The following is a 19,093-nucleotide window of genomic DNA, read 5'->3' as shown; positions in this document are numbered from 1 at the left end:
CATACATTATCCATACCTCCCAGCATGCCCCTCTCCAGGAGGTCACAATGCTCTGTTCCTGGGCTTCCCTGGTAATGTATGATTGCCAGCACCTGTGGTGACACCATTCTTATCAGTTACCTAGCTCCCCACAGGTGCTGGCAATCATACATTATCCATACCACCCAGCATGCCCCTCTCCAGGAGGACACAATGCTCTGTTCTTGGGCTTCCCTGGTAATGTATGATTGCCAGCACCTGTGGTGACACCTTTCTTATCAGTTACCTAGCTCCCCACAGGTGCTGGCAATCATACATTATCCATACCTCCCAGCATGCCCCTCTCCAGGAGGACACAATGCTCTGCTCCTGGGCTTCCTTGGTAATGTAGGATTGCCAGCACCTGTGGTGACACCTTTCTTATCAGTTACCTAGCTCCCCACAGGTGCTGGAAATCATACATTATCCATACCTCCCAGCATGCCCCTCTCCAGGATGACACAATGCTCTGTTCCTTGGCTTCCCTGGTAATGTATGATTGCCAGCACCTGTGGTGACACCTTTCTTATCAGTTACCTAGCTCCCCACAGGTGCTGGCAATCATACATTATCCATACCTCCCAGCATGCCCCTCTCCAGGATGACACAATGCTCTGTTCCTTGGCTTCCCTGGTAATGTATGATTGCCAGCACCTGTGGTGACACCTTTCTTATCAGTTACCTAGCTCCCCACAGGTGCTGGCAATCCTACATTATCCATACCTGCCAGCATGCCCCTCTCCAGGAGGACACAATGCTCTGTTCCTGGGCTTCCCTGGTAATGTATGATTGCCAGCACCTGTGGTGACACCTTTCTTATCAGTTACCTAGCACCCCACAGGTGCTGGCAATCATACATTATCCATACCTCCCAGCATGCCCCTCTCCAGGAGGACACAATGCTCTGTTCCTGGGCTTCCCTGGTAATGTATGATTGCCAGCACCTGTGGTGACACCTTTCTTATCAGTTACCTACTGTAGTTCCCCACAGGTGCTGACAATCATACATTATCCATACCTCCCAGCATGCCCCTCTCCAGGAGGACACAATGCTCTGTTCCTGGGCTTCCCTGGTAATGTATGATTGCCAGCACCTGTGGTGACACCATTCTTATCAGTTACCTAGCTCCCCACAGGTGCTGGCAATCATACATTATCCATACCACCCAGCATGCCCCTCTCCAGGAGGACACAATGCTCTGTTCTTGGGCTTCCCTGGTAATGTATGATTGCCAGCACCTGTGGTGACACCTTTCTTATCAGTTACCTAGCTCCCCACAGGTGCTGGCAATCATACATTATCCATACCTCCCAGCATGCCCCTCTCCAGGAGGACACAATGCTCTGCTCCTGGGCTTCCTTGGTAATGTAGGATTGCCAGCACCTGTGGTGACACCTTTCTTATCAGTTACCTAGCTCCCCACAGGTGCTGGAAATCATACATTATCCATACCTCCCAGCATGCCCCTCTCCAGGATGACACAATGCTCTGTTCCTTGGCTTCCCTGGTAATGTATGATTGCCAGCACCTGTGGTGACACCTTTCTTATCAGTTACCTAGCTCCCCACAGGTGCTGGCAATCATACATTATCCATACCTCCCAGCATGCCCCTCTCCAGGATGACACAATGCTCTGTTCCTTGGCTTCCCTGGTAATGTATGATTGCCATCCCCTGTGGTGACACCTTTCTTATCAGTTACCTAGCTCCCCACAGGTGCTGGCAATCCTACATTATCCATACCTGCCAGCATGCCCCTCTCCAGGAGGACACAATGCTCTGCTCCTGGGCTTCCCTGGTAATGTAGGATTGCCAGCACCTGTGGTGACACCTTTCTTATCAGTTACCTAGCTCCCCACAGGTGCTGGCAATCCTACATTATCCATACCTCCCAGCATGCCCCTCTCCAGGAGGACACAATGCTCTGTTCCTGGGCTTCCCTGGTAATGTATGATTGCCAGCACCTGTGGTGACACCTTTCTTATCAGTTACCTAGCTCCCCACAGGTGCTGGCAATCATACATTATCCATACCTCCCAGCATGCCCCTCTCCAGGAGGACACAATGCTCTGCTCCTGGGCTTCCCTGGTAATGTAGGATTGCCAGCACCTGTGGTGACACCTTTCTTATCAGTTACCTAGCTCCCCACAGGTGCTGGAAATCATACATTATCCATACCTCCCAGCATGCCCCTCTCCAGGATGACACAATGCTCTGTTCCTTGGCTTCCCTGGTAATGTATGATTGCCAGCACCTGTGGTGACACCTTTCTTATCAGTTACCTAGCTCCCCACAGGTGCTGGCAATCATACATTATCCATACCTCCCAGCATGCCCCTCTCCAGGATGACACAATGCTCTGTTCCTTGGCTTCCCTGGTAATGTATGATTGCCATCCCCTGTGGTGACACCTTTCTTATCAGTTACCTAGCTCCCGACAGGTGCTGGCAATCCTACATTATCCATACCTCCCAGCATGCCCCTCTCCAGGAGGACACAATGCTCTGTTCCTGGGCTTCCCTGGTAATGTATGATTGCCAGCACCTGTGGTGACACCTTTCTTATCAGTTACCTACTGTAGTTCCCCACAGGTGCTGACAATCATACATTATCCATACCTCCCAGCATGCCCCTCTCCAGGAGGTCACAATGCTCTGTTCCTGGGCTTCCCTGGTAATGTATGATTGCCAGCACCTGTGGTGACACCATTCTTATCAGTTACCTAGCTCCCCACAGGTGCTGGCAATCATACATTATCCATACCACCCAGCATGCCCCTCTCCAGGAGGACACAATGCTCTGTTCTTGGGCTTCCCTGGTAATGTATGATTGCCAGCACCTGTGGTGACACCTTTCTTATCAGTTACCTAGCTCCCCACAGGTGCTGGCAATCATACATTATCCATACCTCCCAGCATGCCCCTCTCCAGGAGGACACAATGCTCTGCTCCTGGGCTTCCTTGGTAATGTAGGATTGCCAGCACCTGTGGTGACACCTTTCTTATCAGTTACCTAGCTCCCCACAGGTGCTGGAAATCATACATTATCCATACCTCCCAGCATGCCCCTCTCCAGGATGACACAATGCTCTGTTCCTTGGCTTCCCTGGTAATGTATGATTGCCAGCACCTGTGGTGACACCTTTCTTATCAGTTACCTAGCTCCCCACAGGTGCTGGCAATCATACATTATCCATACCTCCCAGCATGCCCCTCTCCAGGATGACACAATGCTCTGTTCCTTGGCTTCCCTGGTAATGTATGATTGCCAGCACCTGTGGTGACACCTTTCTTATCAGTTACCTAGCTCCCCACAGGTGCTGGCAATCCTACATTATCCATACCTGCCAGCATGCCCCTCTCCAGGAGGACACAATGCTCTGTTCCTGGGCTTCCCTGGTAATGTATGATTGCCAGCACCTGTGGTGACACCTTTCTTATCAGTTACCTAGCACCCCACAGGTGCTGGCAATCATACATTATCCATACCTCCCAGCATGCCCCTCTCCAGGAGGACACAATGCTCTGTTCCTGGGCTTCCCTGGTAATGTATGATTGCCAGCACCTGTGGTGACACCTTTCTTATCAGTTACCTAGCTCCCCACAGGTGCTGGCAATCATACATTATCCATACCTCCCAGCATGCCCCTCTCCAGGAGGACACAATGCTCTGTTCCTGGGCTTCCCTGGTAATGTATGATTGCCAGCACCTGTGGTGACACCTTTCTTATCAGTTACCTACTGTAGTTCCCCACAGGTGCTGACAATCATACATTATCCATACCTCCCAGCATGCCCCTCTCCAGGAGGACACAATGCTCTGTTCCTGGGCTTCCCTGGTAATGTATGATTGCCAGCACCTGTGGTGACACCATTCTTATCAGTTACCTAGCTCCCCACAGGTGCTGGCAATCATACATTATCCATACCACCCAGCATGCCCCTCTCCAGGAGGACACAATGCTCTGTTCTTGGGCTTCCCTGGTAATGTATGATTGCCAGCACCTGTGGTGACACCTTTCTTATCAGTTACCTAGCTCCCCACAGGTGCTGGCAATCATACATTATCCATACCTCCCAGCATGCCCCTCTCCAGGAGGACACAATGCTCTGCTCCTGGGCTTCCTTGGTAATGTAGGATTGCCAGCACCTGTGGTGACACCTTTCTTATCAGTTACCTAGCTCCCCACAGGTGCTGGAAATCATACATTATCCATACCTCCCAGCATGCCCCTCTCCAGGATGACACAATGCTCTGTTCCTTGGCTTCCCTGGTAATGTATGATTGCCAGCACCTGTGGTGACACCTTTCTTATCAGTTACCTAGCTCCCCACAGGTGCTGGCAATCATACATTATCCATACCTCCCAGCATGCCCCTCTCCAGGATGACACAATGCTCTGTTCCTTGGCTTCCCTGGTAATGTATGATTGCCATCCCCTGTGGTGACACCTTTCTTATCAGTTACCTAGCTCCCCACAGGTGCTGGCAATCCTACATTATCCATACCTGCCAGCATGCCCCTCTCCAGGAGGACACAATGCTCTGTTCCTGGGCTTCCCTGGTAATGTATGATTGCCAGCACCTGTGGTGACACCTCTCTTATCAGTTACCCAGCTCCCCACAGGTGCTGGCAATCATACATTATCCATACCTCCCAGCATGCCCCTCTCCAGGAGGACACAATGCTCTGTTCCTGGGCTTCCCTGGTAATGTATGATTGCCATCCCCTGTGGTGACACCTTTCTTATCAGTTACCTAGCTCCCCACAGGTGCTGGCAATCCTACATTATCCATACCTGCCAGCATGCCCCTCTCCAGGAGGACACAATGCTCTGTTCCTGGGCTTCCCTGGTAATGTATGATTGCCAGCACCTGTGGTGACACCTCTCTTATCAGTTACCCAGCTCCCCACAGGTGCTGGCAATCATACATTATCCATACCTCCCAGCATGCCCCTCTCCAGGAGGACACAATGCTCTGTTCCTGGGCTTCCCTGGTAATGTATGATTGCCAGCACCTGTGGTGACACCTTTCTTATCAGTTACCCAGCTCCCCACAGGTGGTTAAAAAAAAAACAGCCAAATTTGCATGTTTTTCGAAAATTACACATTTGGACCTGGCGATTTTTGGTCACACTTCAATTAACATCCAGATGTTTTCCTATTATAAAGTATAAAACTCGCAAATGTTATAGGGTGAGGTTTTTGGTAAACGTTACTAAAAATCACAAAAAATTAGACCAGGATCTGACAGTCGAATTTGACAGAACCATGAACAGATCAGTGAGATCTATGCATGGTTCTATCTTAAAAAATGTGTAAAAGTAAAAAAATAATAATAAATAAGGTACTCTTTACCTAGAACGGTGCCCATCGCGGGCATTGCATGTACATCTCATGCCATTATAATGGCATACGATGCGACCGATGCGATGGCCACGATTTTACATAGAAATGCATGTTAAAATGTAAATCGCGTCGGTCGCACCGCATGCGGCCAAAAAATTGCATGCGATGCGACCGACGCGATTACCGCGATTTTACATAGGGAACAATATTAAATGGCCCACAGACCCCAAATAGGCACCCTGAAGTGTGAAATGGCCCCCCCAATTGTTAACGCCACCCCACGATCAACGTGAACCCGAAGCGTGGCGAGCGCAGCGAGCCCTCGAGGTGCGGCGGTACGCGTCCTCCAACCTTTTCATACCCCACTATCCACGTCGGTGTGGAGTTGAGAATAGAAAGTGTGGCGAGCGCAGCGAGCCACCGAGCCCTAAGCGTGGCGAGTGGATCCGGATACCTGTGAAGCCCGCGAGGGGACGCGGATACCTGTGAATACCAGACCATTAGAGGCCCTCTGTCAGAAGCACGAGGAAGGTCTGAAACATGTTAAGCTGTGACTTAAGGGTCTTTTTATGAAACAGTGATAACTTTATTTTCAGAGAAGAAAGGGATGACAAGAGATTCCTCCTGTGCTCCCTCCAATTTTTCATACCCTCCAACATCTGAAGGGCAGAAATCAGTACAAATTTGGAAAGGGGACATGACATCGTCCCCTTTCCTATACTTTCAATGGACTGTTGAATTTTGCACAGTGCCCCATTGAGGGGACGTGTCATGCTCCACCCAAAGGGCGTGTCTAGTTCCATATATGGAGAGATTGTGAAAAGAGATTGTGAATGTGGCACCTAGAAGCGTGGGTGTGTACTGCTACATCTGAGAGGAATGTTTTAAAATGATTTCTATCCAAATGTAGATGACCCCAAAGCAGTTAGTAAGAGCTACTATACTTGGTAAAGTGCTGGGAAATGGTGCTGATGATTACATGTAAATGTATCTGTCTCTCATTCCTTTTTCCCCCCAAAATGTAACAGTGTAATGTGGGCTAGGTGAAATGAGGGAGATTGCTAGCCTAATGAGGGAGAGAGGGAGATTGCTGCTATTTCAGGGAGTCTCCTGCAGAATGCAGGAGGGTAGGCAGCTATGGTCTGATACCACATTCACCATAACCTCCTATGGGGCACTTTGAAGTGGCTTAAATGAACCTAGCTTTTCTCATTTCTCAGGGGGCTCCACCACGCTCTAGTGCTGATCCTACTGCTCCCAGCAGAGATCAGGGGCTGCGGCCCGAGGAGAATGTACACAGGCCTCCTCCTCTCTTAAAATGCCCCTCATTACTAGGTAACTATCCTTAGATGATGGTATCCTATACCCATCAATGGGGGGCATGCAAAGCACAAAGTGGCCACCACGCATGTACATACTGCAGGACTGACTCGCTGATTGCGGAGAAGACCAGCTCAAAATAGCAGGGTTCAGAAATGAGCTCTGGATTGATGACTTGTAGCAAATCTAAAATATGCATTGCTGCAATAAGCCCCGAGGCAGATTAAGCACGGGGCGACAGGGGCGGTTGCCCCAGGGTCCCCACACATAAGAGGCCCCCACAACAGCATTGCAGGCGATGTGGAGCTCCTGTCGCCCCTGCTCTGGCAGGGGAGTCTGGCAGCACAGGTGGGCGGCGCAGTGCAGGCGGGCAGGGGGTCCCTGCAGCGGGCTGGGCAGTCAGCGCTGGGGTCCCTGCCACGGATAGGAAGTCAGCGGCGGGGTCCCTGTGGTGGATGGGAACTAGAAGCCAATACTGACTGACTAGCCGCTGACTTCTCATGCGCTGCAGCAGGGGCAAATACAGGATTTTCAGAAGGGGGTTTCCAGAGGGGCGGAGCAAAGCACGGAGATGGACACTTAGGTGACCCAGTATATGCTTTGATGTCCCGCGGGTGGTAGGGGGTATTATAACAACCGCTCAGCATGTAGGGCCTGGATCAGTAATTTCCACTAATTACCCCTTTACTGCACAGATGGTGGGAGATGGGGGCATTAGGCTGAATGAAGGGGCCCTGATACATAACTTCCAGGGGAATCGGTACATCTATCAGAATGAACTTAGGTCTACAGTCATTAGGTCGACCCCACTAGGTCGACTGGCAGGAAGGTCGACCTGACTTAAGGTCGACATGGGCCAATGTCGACATGACTTAAGGTCGAATTTGCATAAAGGTCAACATGAGGAAGGTCGACTGGTCATAAGGTCGACATGGGTTTTTCACTGTTTTTTGATCCGAATGTCGACACAGTTGACATGGACACAGTTGGCAATGAGAATCGGACCCTCGCATCGCTCGCTTCGCTCGCAATGCTTTGGGCACGGTGGCTCGCTTCGCTCGCCACAGCTTTAATAATCTCCTCCACGCCCTAGTGGATGGTAGGGCATGAAAAACCGCCTGTCGGCACATGTCGGCTCAAAAAACAGTGAAAAACCCCATGTCGACCTTATGACCAGTCGACCTTCCTCATGTCGACATTTATGCAAATTCGACCTTAAGTCATGTCGACCTTGGCCCATGTCAACCTTAAGTCAGGTCGACCTTCCTGCCAGTCGACCTAGTGGGGTCGACCTAATGACTGTAGACCTAAGTTCATTCTAATAGATGACCGCTTCCCCTTCCAGGGTGGTAGAGGATGTTTAATATACAGAGGAGGGGTGTATAGTGGAGTGGGCTTATTATCCATAATTTTCTGGTGGGAGGACAGCTTGCTTGACTGCAGATATCTCCAGTGCCGGAAATATGTTTCTTAGATTTTAATGGAATTAAAAACTAGAGAGTCCCACCTACCAAATGATATTGGGGACTAGGGGATCAGAGTTCAGGAGGCAGAGCAATCTGCCAATGAGTATATAAAACTACATACCAGGTGTGTGGAGCTGGAGCAGTAACCAGCTGCTGGAAGGCTGATATCTCTGGTTCTGGGAATAGTAGAGACAAGCTACTAGTGTTTATCAAAGGGGGAGAGTCCCAGATTTTGGAATATACCCCAGAGCCGGCCCTAGCCTAAATGACGCCCTAGTCAAGATTTTGGCCCTTATTCTGATTGATGCGGACTTTACCGCATTCTTACGGATCGCGTCTTTTCGCCGTCTGCGCATGCGTGGAGAACGCAACGCGCATGTGCCACGCCTAGACTCCGTACCAGTTCGGCAAAATCCCGTCCAAAACTGTTGCCCGCAATCAGTCGGGAAATATGGGCGTATTATGGGCGTCATGCGGAATGGCACATGGGCGTAGTTTCAAAGTGGGCAAAACGGGGCGGAAACATGGGCGGACACGGGGGAGTACACTTATGTTGGGGGGCGTACATTCGGAAACCACTCCGAATGCACGCGATCAAAAAGGGCAGAAATGTGCGGTGTCCACAAGTGTACTATTGCTTTGCGTACACCACTCGTTCATGCGGTAGGCGACCGTACGCCTAATGACTACAACCATTAACACCTGAACCCAATAGAATCTACTCCTTTACTCATTACTCACTAATAGGACGCTTGTCAGTGCTTTAATTGAAACCATTGCACTTCAATTGCTGTAAGGGTTAATGTGTGCAATGCATGTGTTAGGCATGCTTGTAAGGATATATTGGAATCTAATTGATTCCAATTCCAAATAAGCAGTTTTTTATGAGGATAGGTAATTGAATAAGTGGGTCATGTGATGTATAGCAGAAGATACTTCATAGTGGGTTGTTTGGCGTAAATACTCCGCTTACGTGCGGTAGCACCGCTTGGCTCCCGTTCGGATGCGGTATTCCCGAGCATACTCTGTAATACTCTGTAATACCGTGCCGAATCTGAGTGTTTCTCCCGCACACGCATGGTTTGTATGTCGTCCGTAAACACGCCCTGTTCTTAAAGAGTGAGTCCGTCCGAATGCGGAGGACACGTGGGCGTTTCTACGGACGATGGCCGCACGCGGCAAAACACCGTGGCGTGCGGACCGCACCGTAAGAATGCGGGAATATCCGCACCGATCAGAATAAGGGCCTTTGGCTGGTGCCCCCTAGCACTGCCACTAGTTCCGCCTCTGACCCTACTGTCCTTTCCCAGCAGCATCAACCCTCATCATAGCAGTCATCATTTTGGTGCTCCTACCCGCAATATTTTAAATAGAAACAGTGCACACAATCGGTGTGCAGCCACACAGTAGTGCAACTTTATTCACATTGTATCATGCGATGGTGTCCCTTATTCACGTTACATCAAACAGTAGTACCACTTTACCTTGTGTAAATTACTCCTCACATTATTCACATTATACCCTTAGAAAAAAATCCTGAGAAAATATTGTATTTTAAGCACCTCCATGGCCACACTGCAACCCAGCACAAAGCAGTGTTTGTTGGGCAGAGGAGAAGAGCTGCAGCTGCTGCTGTCATTTAAGGAGAGGAAGCCCAGGGCCCCCACTGGGCCCTTCCATCAGACTTTGGCCTGGGTAATTTGTACCCTTTTCTCTTGGCACCCCTGATAATACCACACAGTAATGCCCCTTACACATGACACACATTATTAATGTCCTTATAACCATAATGGCCCTTACACATTATGCCAACCTTTATTAATGCCCTTCATACTCATAATGACCCACATAATGCCCCCTTACACATATGTAGCACATTATTAATGCCCTTATACACATGACACACATAATGCCTGTTACACATATGTCGCACATTATTAATGCATTTATACATGACACAAATAATGCCCCTTACACATACAGTATGCCGAACACTATTACACAACCAACCCACCCGCAGACAGCACTCGCACAGCCGCTAACACTGTAACCTCTATATTCTGTGAGCGACTGTGGCTGTACCTGTATACAGAATGCTATGTTACAGTGATTTCCATGAATACACTATTTCATATGCAGATACAGCCTCACTCACACACAGAATATAGGCATGCTGCATATCATTTTAATCAGTAGAAGCTGCTGATGCCCCTAGGCATTCCAAATGCCCTAGGCAATTGCCTAGTTTGCCTATGCCTAAGGCCGGCTCTGATATACCCTCAGAAAAACTCTAAGGCAGACAGAACCTGAAATATCTGACTGGGAAGAGCAATTAACAGGCTTGGATGGGGACCACTGCTTTGAAGTCAGATATCTCTGGTTCTCACGGTCCGATTTTAAAAAGTCTTGTACTCATGGAAAGAGGGGACCCTCAGCTTTCAGCCTTGGGCCCTTAGACTCCTGGGGGGTTTCTGGGTACTCGGAACCCCCCCCCCCCTGCGTGCGCTACTGCTGCAGGGACCCCGGCACTGACTGCCCAGACCGCTGCAGGGACCCCCTGCCCGTCTGCGCTGCCCAGGTACCAGCCTCCCCTGGTGGGGTGGGGGCCCCCACAATTTTGTTGTCCAGGGCCCCTACAGACCTTAATCCGCCTCTGAATAAGCCCCAATGCAGATTGCTAGTAAGCTCGCATTTTAAGAAATGGACTCAACATGAAATTTGGTATTTTATGTAGGTAATGTTTATATTGACATACTGTATAGGAAAGGGCAAAGTTTTTGGATGGAACAAACTAAAACAATATATTTTAGTAACTAGTGATGTAGATTATCCTGAGCTGGCCTCCGAGTCCAAGCAGGTCAATAGAAACTGATATTGGCAGCAAAAGGGTAAACGCTAATGAGAGCCGCTGGGCAATAGCCAAAACGTATTAACAAGCTATTGATCTTTCACAGTTGACAGGTACAAGACATAAATAGAGAACTGCATAATACATATTCATGACAACAGACAACAATGGGACTACAAACAAAGAGCTGCTTTTGTCTTCTTCCACATATTGATATATAACAGCACTGTAAGCAGGGCCGGTGCAAGGCACCGGAGCGCCCCAGGCGAGTCGGGGTGGGGGCGCCCCGGTTCCCGGGGGGGGGGGGGGGTGTACCTGTCCTGCGGCTGTGTATATAAAGCTTGCGGCGGCAACGGGGGTCCCGGGTTGTCGGCAACAGCCGGTTTTCATTGGTGAAAACCGGCTGTTGCCGACAACCCGGAAGTAAATATACTTCCACACCTCTAGTCTCAATAAATGTTTTTGTTTATTCTGAGTTTATTTTGGTAATTTGATAATGCCTTATTATTATGCATGTATACTCCGGTCTGCCTCCTATCATGCCTGACTATTATTTGTTTTTTATTCCATTAATTGGATGATCTAAACTTGATTGATTGGTCATGTGACCTTATTGTACATGGTATATATATCCTGCCAAGTCTCCACAGCACTACACCTTTGATAAAGCTGCTGTAGCGGCGAAACGCGTCAGAAGTGCTGTTGCCCCTTCTTCCACCACTTCCACTTTGGATTGCAGTCCGGACCAGCCCAGGAAAATCACTTGTTTTCACCATCTCATTGGGATATTGAAGTCCGCAACTTCACCACATCTCCCCGTATTTCAACACTCAGGTACCTGAGGACATCATCATCTGTCCTTAACCCTTCCAGTGGATTTCGGTTATTTGTGCCAACTTGGGCCGACCACGTGGACATCAGGACATTCTCATTACTGTGTGTGGAGCGGTAAATATACAATCTTCCATTTTCCCATCTGGGCCTAATAGGAACGGACTCTCCTAACTACTATAGTGTGGAATTGGGCAATTATTTACTGCATATTTTATGCCATTGTTTTTATTATGTATGTATTTGTCTATGTCATTGTTTTTACCTCAGTAAAATATTTTGTGTAAAGATCATCCAATGTACCATTTTTAATTTTTAGCACTGCTACCTTTTTTCTCTTTCTTTGTACATTTATTACATTACTGTATTGTTTGAATGCTAACTTTTTTTGTTGTACATTTCCTGCGATTTAATAAAAAATGTTTTAGATATTCAAAAAGTCAGATTGGAGTTAGGAAATGATTTTCTAAAGCTTAAAAGTATTTGCTGGAGTTAAGATGTTATATTCAAAACTGTCAGCAGAGGGCAGTAACGCCTCACTTCACATAAAACATCTACTGTGCTTATTAAGGGAGAAAATCTATAAAGCAGATATGTATGACAGTTCTGTGAAGAATTATTCAGGTGCAGGGGCGGATCCAGGATAGAATGACAGGGGGGCACGTGCCCGGGTGCCCCCCCCCCCCCTGAATCCGCCAATGTTCAGGTGTACAAACATTTGTTTATACAAATTTACTTGCAGTTGATAAACAGGGACATGCTTATATATTAGGGACATATACAGGGGTGGTGCAAATTCTCCCTGTGTAGTTGACCCCAAAGTCACTTGTGACACATGTCAGCTTTCCCAGATCTCCTTGTCACCAGTGCTCAGTGACATGTGCTGTAAATACAACTACAGCTCCGAGCAGCCCTCTGCTCGGGAGGCAAGACCGTGATGTTGGTATGCAGAAGGGCAGGTGTGACTCCTGCTGCTGCTACTTTCACATGAGGGAGACACATTGGGGTGTATTCAATGCTGCCTGCGACGGGGTTAATTGGCGGGGATCGCCGAAAACAAGCGATCCTCGACGTTTAACCCCTGAGCCGGCCGCTCATCCTATTCAACGTTCTGGGGGAATCCGACAGCGAGGATTCCCCCAAACAGTGAGGCTCACGGCTAATGCAGGGAGCCCGCTGCATTTAGCCATTTTAGCGGCTGCATACGAAGATAAACCCTCGTTCCAAAAATCTAGCGAGGCGGAAACGGCCTGTGCAGGGGGTCAGTTGATTACTGACCCTACTCGCTGTCACAGCTCACCTGCCACATTGAATACATCCCATTGACTTGGAGAACAGCCCGACGTCTGCGGTGTAGTGTTGATAGCTTGCCATCAGTGAGGACAGGAAAGATAATTGACATTTTTTAACAATACGGAAAAAAAGAATGAAGAAATGGCTCAACGCGTTTCGGCACCGGACTGGTACCTTCCTCAGGAGCAGTGTCATACACCGCGTTGAGCCATTTCTTCATTTGAGCTCCGGACCAGCATCCCATTCATACCACAGGACCCTGCCGTCTCCACACTTTGCCAAGCGAAGTGCCATTCGCCTACTGTGGACCATTCCAGACAGACTGCTCATTGATACATCAGGGTAACCAACTCACCAAGCTGGGTAATATTCCGGAACTCTTTTACCATCCATACCCCCATATCATTGCAATAATCATCCGCATTCCATATCTACGTGAGGAACTATCTCCACCACTAAATAATGGGAGATCCTAAAGGCCTTATCAGAGACCAGGGGCGAAATGTAATAGGGTGCGTTTTTTTAGACATGTGCGATTTTTGGTCAAAAACGGCCGAAATCGCACATTTTCCGAAAATCGCACATTTAATAGGTTAAAAATCGCGGTAAAAAGCGCACTTTTTACCGCGAAATCGCACATTTTAAAGATGCGATTTTCAGTCACACTGAAAATCGCATCCAGATGTTTTCCCATAGGAAACTATAGAACTCGCATATGTAATAGGATGCGAGTTCTAAAGTCGCATATGGGACCTTACCAAAAAACACAAAAAAAATAGACCAGCTTCTTGCTGGCGATTTTTACAGAACCATGCACAAATCTGTGTGATCTGTGCATGGTTCTGTCCAAAAAAAGGCTAAAAGTTAAAGTAAAAAAAAAAAACGGCGTGGGGTCCCCCCTCCAGAGCATAACCAGCCCCGGGCTGAAAGAGCCGGTCCTGGTTTCATAAAATCACAGGAACAAACAAGTTGGGGTTCCGTGCATTTTATAAAACCAGCACCAGGCTCAAGGGCCGGTCCTGGTTCCCAAAATACGGGGGACAAAATGACTAGGGGTCCCCCGTATTTCAAGAACCAGCACCGGGCCCAACCAGCCAGCAGGGTAATGCCACAGCCGGGGGGAGACTTTTTATACAAGTCCCCCCGGCCAAAGCATTTAGCCCTCTGACCGGTCAGCATGGGCAGGGGTCCTGGGGGAGTGGGGACCCCCCCAAAGAAGGGGTCCCCCCCCTCCAGAACTTACCAGCCCATGCTGAAGCCCGGGGCTGTCCTCGATGCCCCTGGGCGGTGGGCATCGAGCTGATATTTGGTGTAAAAAAATAGATAAACTATTGTTTTTTACTGTGGCACTACAAGTGCCAGCAAGCCTCCCCAGCAAGCTGGGACTTGGAGAACCACAAGTCCCAGCCTGCTGGGCATTAAAGGGCCCGCTGGCACTTGTAGTTCCACAGTTAAAAAAATAGTGCACAAAACACACTGACACACATTTTAAATAAAACTTTAATACACACATTACACACATACTAATACTTACCTATCTTCTTCCCGTAGGTAGCCCTGGTCCTGATGTCCTCCGGTCCTGTGTCGGCGTTCCTCTTCATGTCGACGTCCTTCTTGAAGTCGACGTCCCTGTCGGCGATGGCGTCCGGTGTCCGGGTCCGACGAAATCCATGGAGGAAGCTGTGGAAGGAAACCATACTCACCTGTCCCAGCGCGACGTAGTCCAGGTAAGGGTCTTGGAAAAAAAACAAACCGACACCCGAATCCAAGCGGACACGACGGAGACGCACGTGTGTTTGTTTACATCGTGCGGCTCCGCCTCCCGAATGCCGCTATTGGCCGCCTTGCGGCCTAGCGGCTCCTGATTGGCCGCTAGGCCGCAAGGCGGCCAATAGCGGCATTCGGGAGGCGGAGCCGCACGATGTAAACACTTGGATTCGGGTGTCGGTTTGTTTTTTTTCCAAGACCCTTACCTGGACTACGTCGCGCTGGGACAGGTGAGTATGGTTTCCTTCCACAGCTTCCTCCATGGATTTCGTCGGACCCGGACACCGGACGCCATCGCCGACAGGGACGTCGACTTCAAGAAGGACGTCGACATGAAGAGGAACGCCGACACAGGACCGGAGGACATCAGGACCAGGGCTACCTACGGGAAGAAGATAGGTAAGTATTAGTATGTGTGTAATGTGTGTATTAAAGTTTTATTTAAAATGTGTGTCAGTGTGTTTTGTGCACTATTTTTTTAACTGTGGAACTACAAGTGCCAGCGGGCCCTTTAATGCCCAGCAGGCTGGGACTTGTGGTTCTCCAAGTCCCAGCTTGCTGGGGAGGCTTGCTGGCACTTGTAGTGCCACAGTAAAAAACAATAGTTTATCTATTTTTTTACACCAAATATCAGCTCGATGCCCACCGCCCAGGGGCATCGAGGACAGCCCCGGGCTTCAGCATGGGCTGGTAAGTTCTGGAGGGGGGGGACCCCTTCTTTGGGGGGGTCCCCACTCCCCCAGGACCCCTGCCCATGCTGACCGGTCAGAGGGCTAAATGCTTTGGCCGGGGGGACTTGTATAAAAAGTCTCCCCCCGGCTGTGGCATTACCCTGCTGGCTGGTTGGGCCCGGTGCTGGTTCTTGAAATACGGGGGACCCCTAGTCATTTTGTCCCCCGTATTTTGGGAACCAGGACCGGCCCTTGAGCCTGGTGCTGGTTTTATAAAATGCACGGAACCCCAACTTGTTTGTTCCTGTGATTTTATGAAACCAGGACCGGCTCTTTCAGCCCGGGGCTGGTTATGCTCTGGAGGGGGGACCCCACGCCGTTTTTTTTTTTATTTTATTTTTTTACCCAAAATCGCATATATGAAAATGCGCACATTTTCATGACTGAAAATGCGCACATTTTCATGACTGGAAATCGCGGCAAATCGCATTTTTTGCCGCTAATTCGCATCTCATTACATATGCGAATTCGCGGCAAAAAACGCGATTTTTAAAGGTGCGATTTGGTGCGATTTTTTTTTAGTCTAAAAAAACGCACCCTATTACATTTCGCCCTATTGTGGAGAAATTCTCCATTTCCCTCTATTACGCAGGAATAATTGGTTGCAACCTTTACTTATCATTGTTTTCACACAATTTTTGCATTTTATATATATTTATTGTTTTTTATTTATTTTTTATTTAATATTGTTATATTTTATCTTATCATGTATGTATATGTGTATACAATAAATTGTTCAATTTTACAGTTGTGATTCTCTCAGTGAAACCCAGCGCTGCTCAAAACCCTTTTCTTGTCCACTTTGCTTTTTCTGAGGGTTTCCACAATTCCCTCTAGAGCAGCAGCTAAAGACAGCGCTCTTAGATACGTCCCCCCCCCCTTTTAGAATTCCTAGTATTATAACAATCGAAAACAAGGATCACAAACACTTTATCTGCTGACAATATTATTCCTGTTAAATACCAACAAGTGGAGAGCAGCAGGGCAATCGCTACACTACAGTGATACTTTATCTCTCTAAACACAACTACTGGTACTCTCATCCTCCGTAATCACAATACCGGGTCCTTGTAATTGTCTCACACAACCAGGCACTCGTATGTGACAGACCAGGACAGCAGATACCCCTCTTTTTCTATCCCACAACCAGAGGGCTAATTAAGGCCAGCTCACTCCCCCATCAACACCCATCTTAGGGAACCTCGGGAGGTGCTGGGGCAACAGCAGCCATCTCACCCACTGGGGGATTACCTACTGCACATACCACCCCTTGTCCCTAATTTGAGGTGTATATATACCTGGACATATATGTATATCAGTACTGTGCATATTTTCTAAACTCCTAATTATTTTACCCTTTAGGGGACGTAGGGGAATGTACCTTTGTTCTCTACCTTACATATATGTGATACTCATCCAGTTATAGTTTACATACATTCACAACGTTGGGAGGTATAGTTGGAATGCAGCTGTGGACCACAAAATATTGGTGACTATACTACTTCCAGACAGAGATGACATCATGTGTGGTAAACGGAACTCATCGGTGGAACGCACGGGGCACTTCCGGTTTTGTCGGCCATATTGGATCCGGTAGGAATTTGCGTCACTTCTGCAACAGGACTTTAGGCGGAAGTTCTGGATGTTTATGGGATATTTTGGTACTTGTTTCCTAGAAGGGCGCCCATCGCGGGCATCGCATGTACATCGCATGCCATTATAATGGCATGCGATGCGACCAATGTGATGGCCGCGATTTTACATAGAAATGCATGGTAAAATGTAAATCACGTCGGTCGCATCGCATGTGACCAAAAAATCGCATGCGATGCGACCGACGCGATTACCGATTTTACATAGGGAACAATGTTAAATGGCCCACAGACCCCAAATAGCCACCCTGAAGTGTGAAATGGCCCCCCCAATTGTTAACGCCACCCCACGATCAACGTCAACCCGAAGCGCGGCGAGCGGCGGCGGTACGCGTCCTCCGACCTTTTCATACACCCACTATCCACGTCGTTTGTGGAGTTGAGAATATAAAGTGTGGCGAGCGCAGCGAGCCCCGCGAGGAGACGCGGAATACGAGCCCGAAGCGTGGCGAGCGCATCGGTAACGCTATGTTCGCCCCTCTGTCGGCGCACACTCAGATAAAATGTGCTGTGCATGCCAATGTCAACTGCGCATGCAAAACAAGGCAACATTTACCCTGCATAAGAAGGACATTTATCTGCAACCTACTTCACTACCCTCCTGGAATGGCCAGGATGTTCCCAAAAATAAAGTGGCCCTCCCATTCCCCAGGAAAGAATGTCAAGTCTCCTGCTTCTTTCCTGAACCCCAGCATCGCCCTCCTCGGTATATCATGCTGCTCCCTCTCCACGGACCTGCAAATCGAGGCATTTGGCTGGAATGGGGGTAGGGCTTGATTACGTCAGCATCCATCCCCATCACCCGAACTGTAAATCAGTGTCTCCTCTCTGGGCTTCTCCCGCAGAGGAGACCAATAAATTAGGCAAGTTTGATTTGCACCCGTTGTATTGCAGTAAGACTTGTCTTTATATATGTGTAATCAGACTTGCTGATCATTTATTGGATGCTTTATATGTACCAGCCAAAGCCACAGATAATCAGTGGCCAGTTAGTAGGTATAGCCATCATATTGTTTTACAACCTATTTTTGTCAATAGTGAAAAGCACATACAGTAAATGATATATTTTCTCTAGAACTAGACTTGCAAGTAAAGTCTCTACTCATTTTGTGTATTAACAGACCCCAATTTATGTTAGAGAGACACTACAAGACAGCATTCTCTAATGCAGTGGTTCCCAAACTGTGTGCCGCGGCTCCCTGGGGTGCTTTGGAACACATGCAGGTGTGCCCCGGGTTGGTGGTCCAGGACCAATTCAAATTATTTCTGATCAATTATTTATGGACAAAACCAGTGCTGGTGGCTGCCAATCATAAAATATGTGTACAATCAGAAGCAAATCCTGCCCTTTACCACATAACTGAACCTCGGGATCTCATAAAAACACAATCTACTTAATTTTATATATTTTTTTTGGGGCCAAGGGGGTGCCGTAGAAAAATTCTGATACTTTAGGGTGCCGTGATTCGAAAAAGATTGGGAACCCCTGTCCCAATGCTTAGTTTTACCATCTATCTCCTCTTGAAGTGTCTTTCACAACGGTTTCACCGGTAAGATTGATATAGCTATTTATGACTGTCACAATGAGCAAAACTGACATTCTGAAATGGTAGTTTGCAGCACTTGGAGAATAATGTTCATTGCTTGCTTAATTCACTTGTCAAATAAACTCCACAAGCCAAAACTTGGCACAAAAGTGAAATTGGCATGAGTAGCATTTTTTTGGCAAATTATATAGCATGCGTTGTTCTGTCACAATATTAGTGTCTACTGCAAAAATTACACTTGCTATCCCCCTTAAAAAACAACAAAATCCT

Source organism: Crinia signifera, chromosome 11 (assembly GCF_055691185.1).
Source record: "Crinia signifera chromosome 11, ASM5569118v1, whole genome shotgun sequence".
In the NCBI taxonomy this organism is placed as follows: Eukaryota; Metazoa; Chordata; class Amphibia; order Anura; family Myobatrachidae; genus Crinia; species Crinia signifera.
This window is presented reverse-complemented; position numbering follows the sequence as displayed.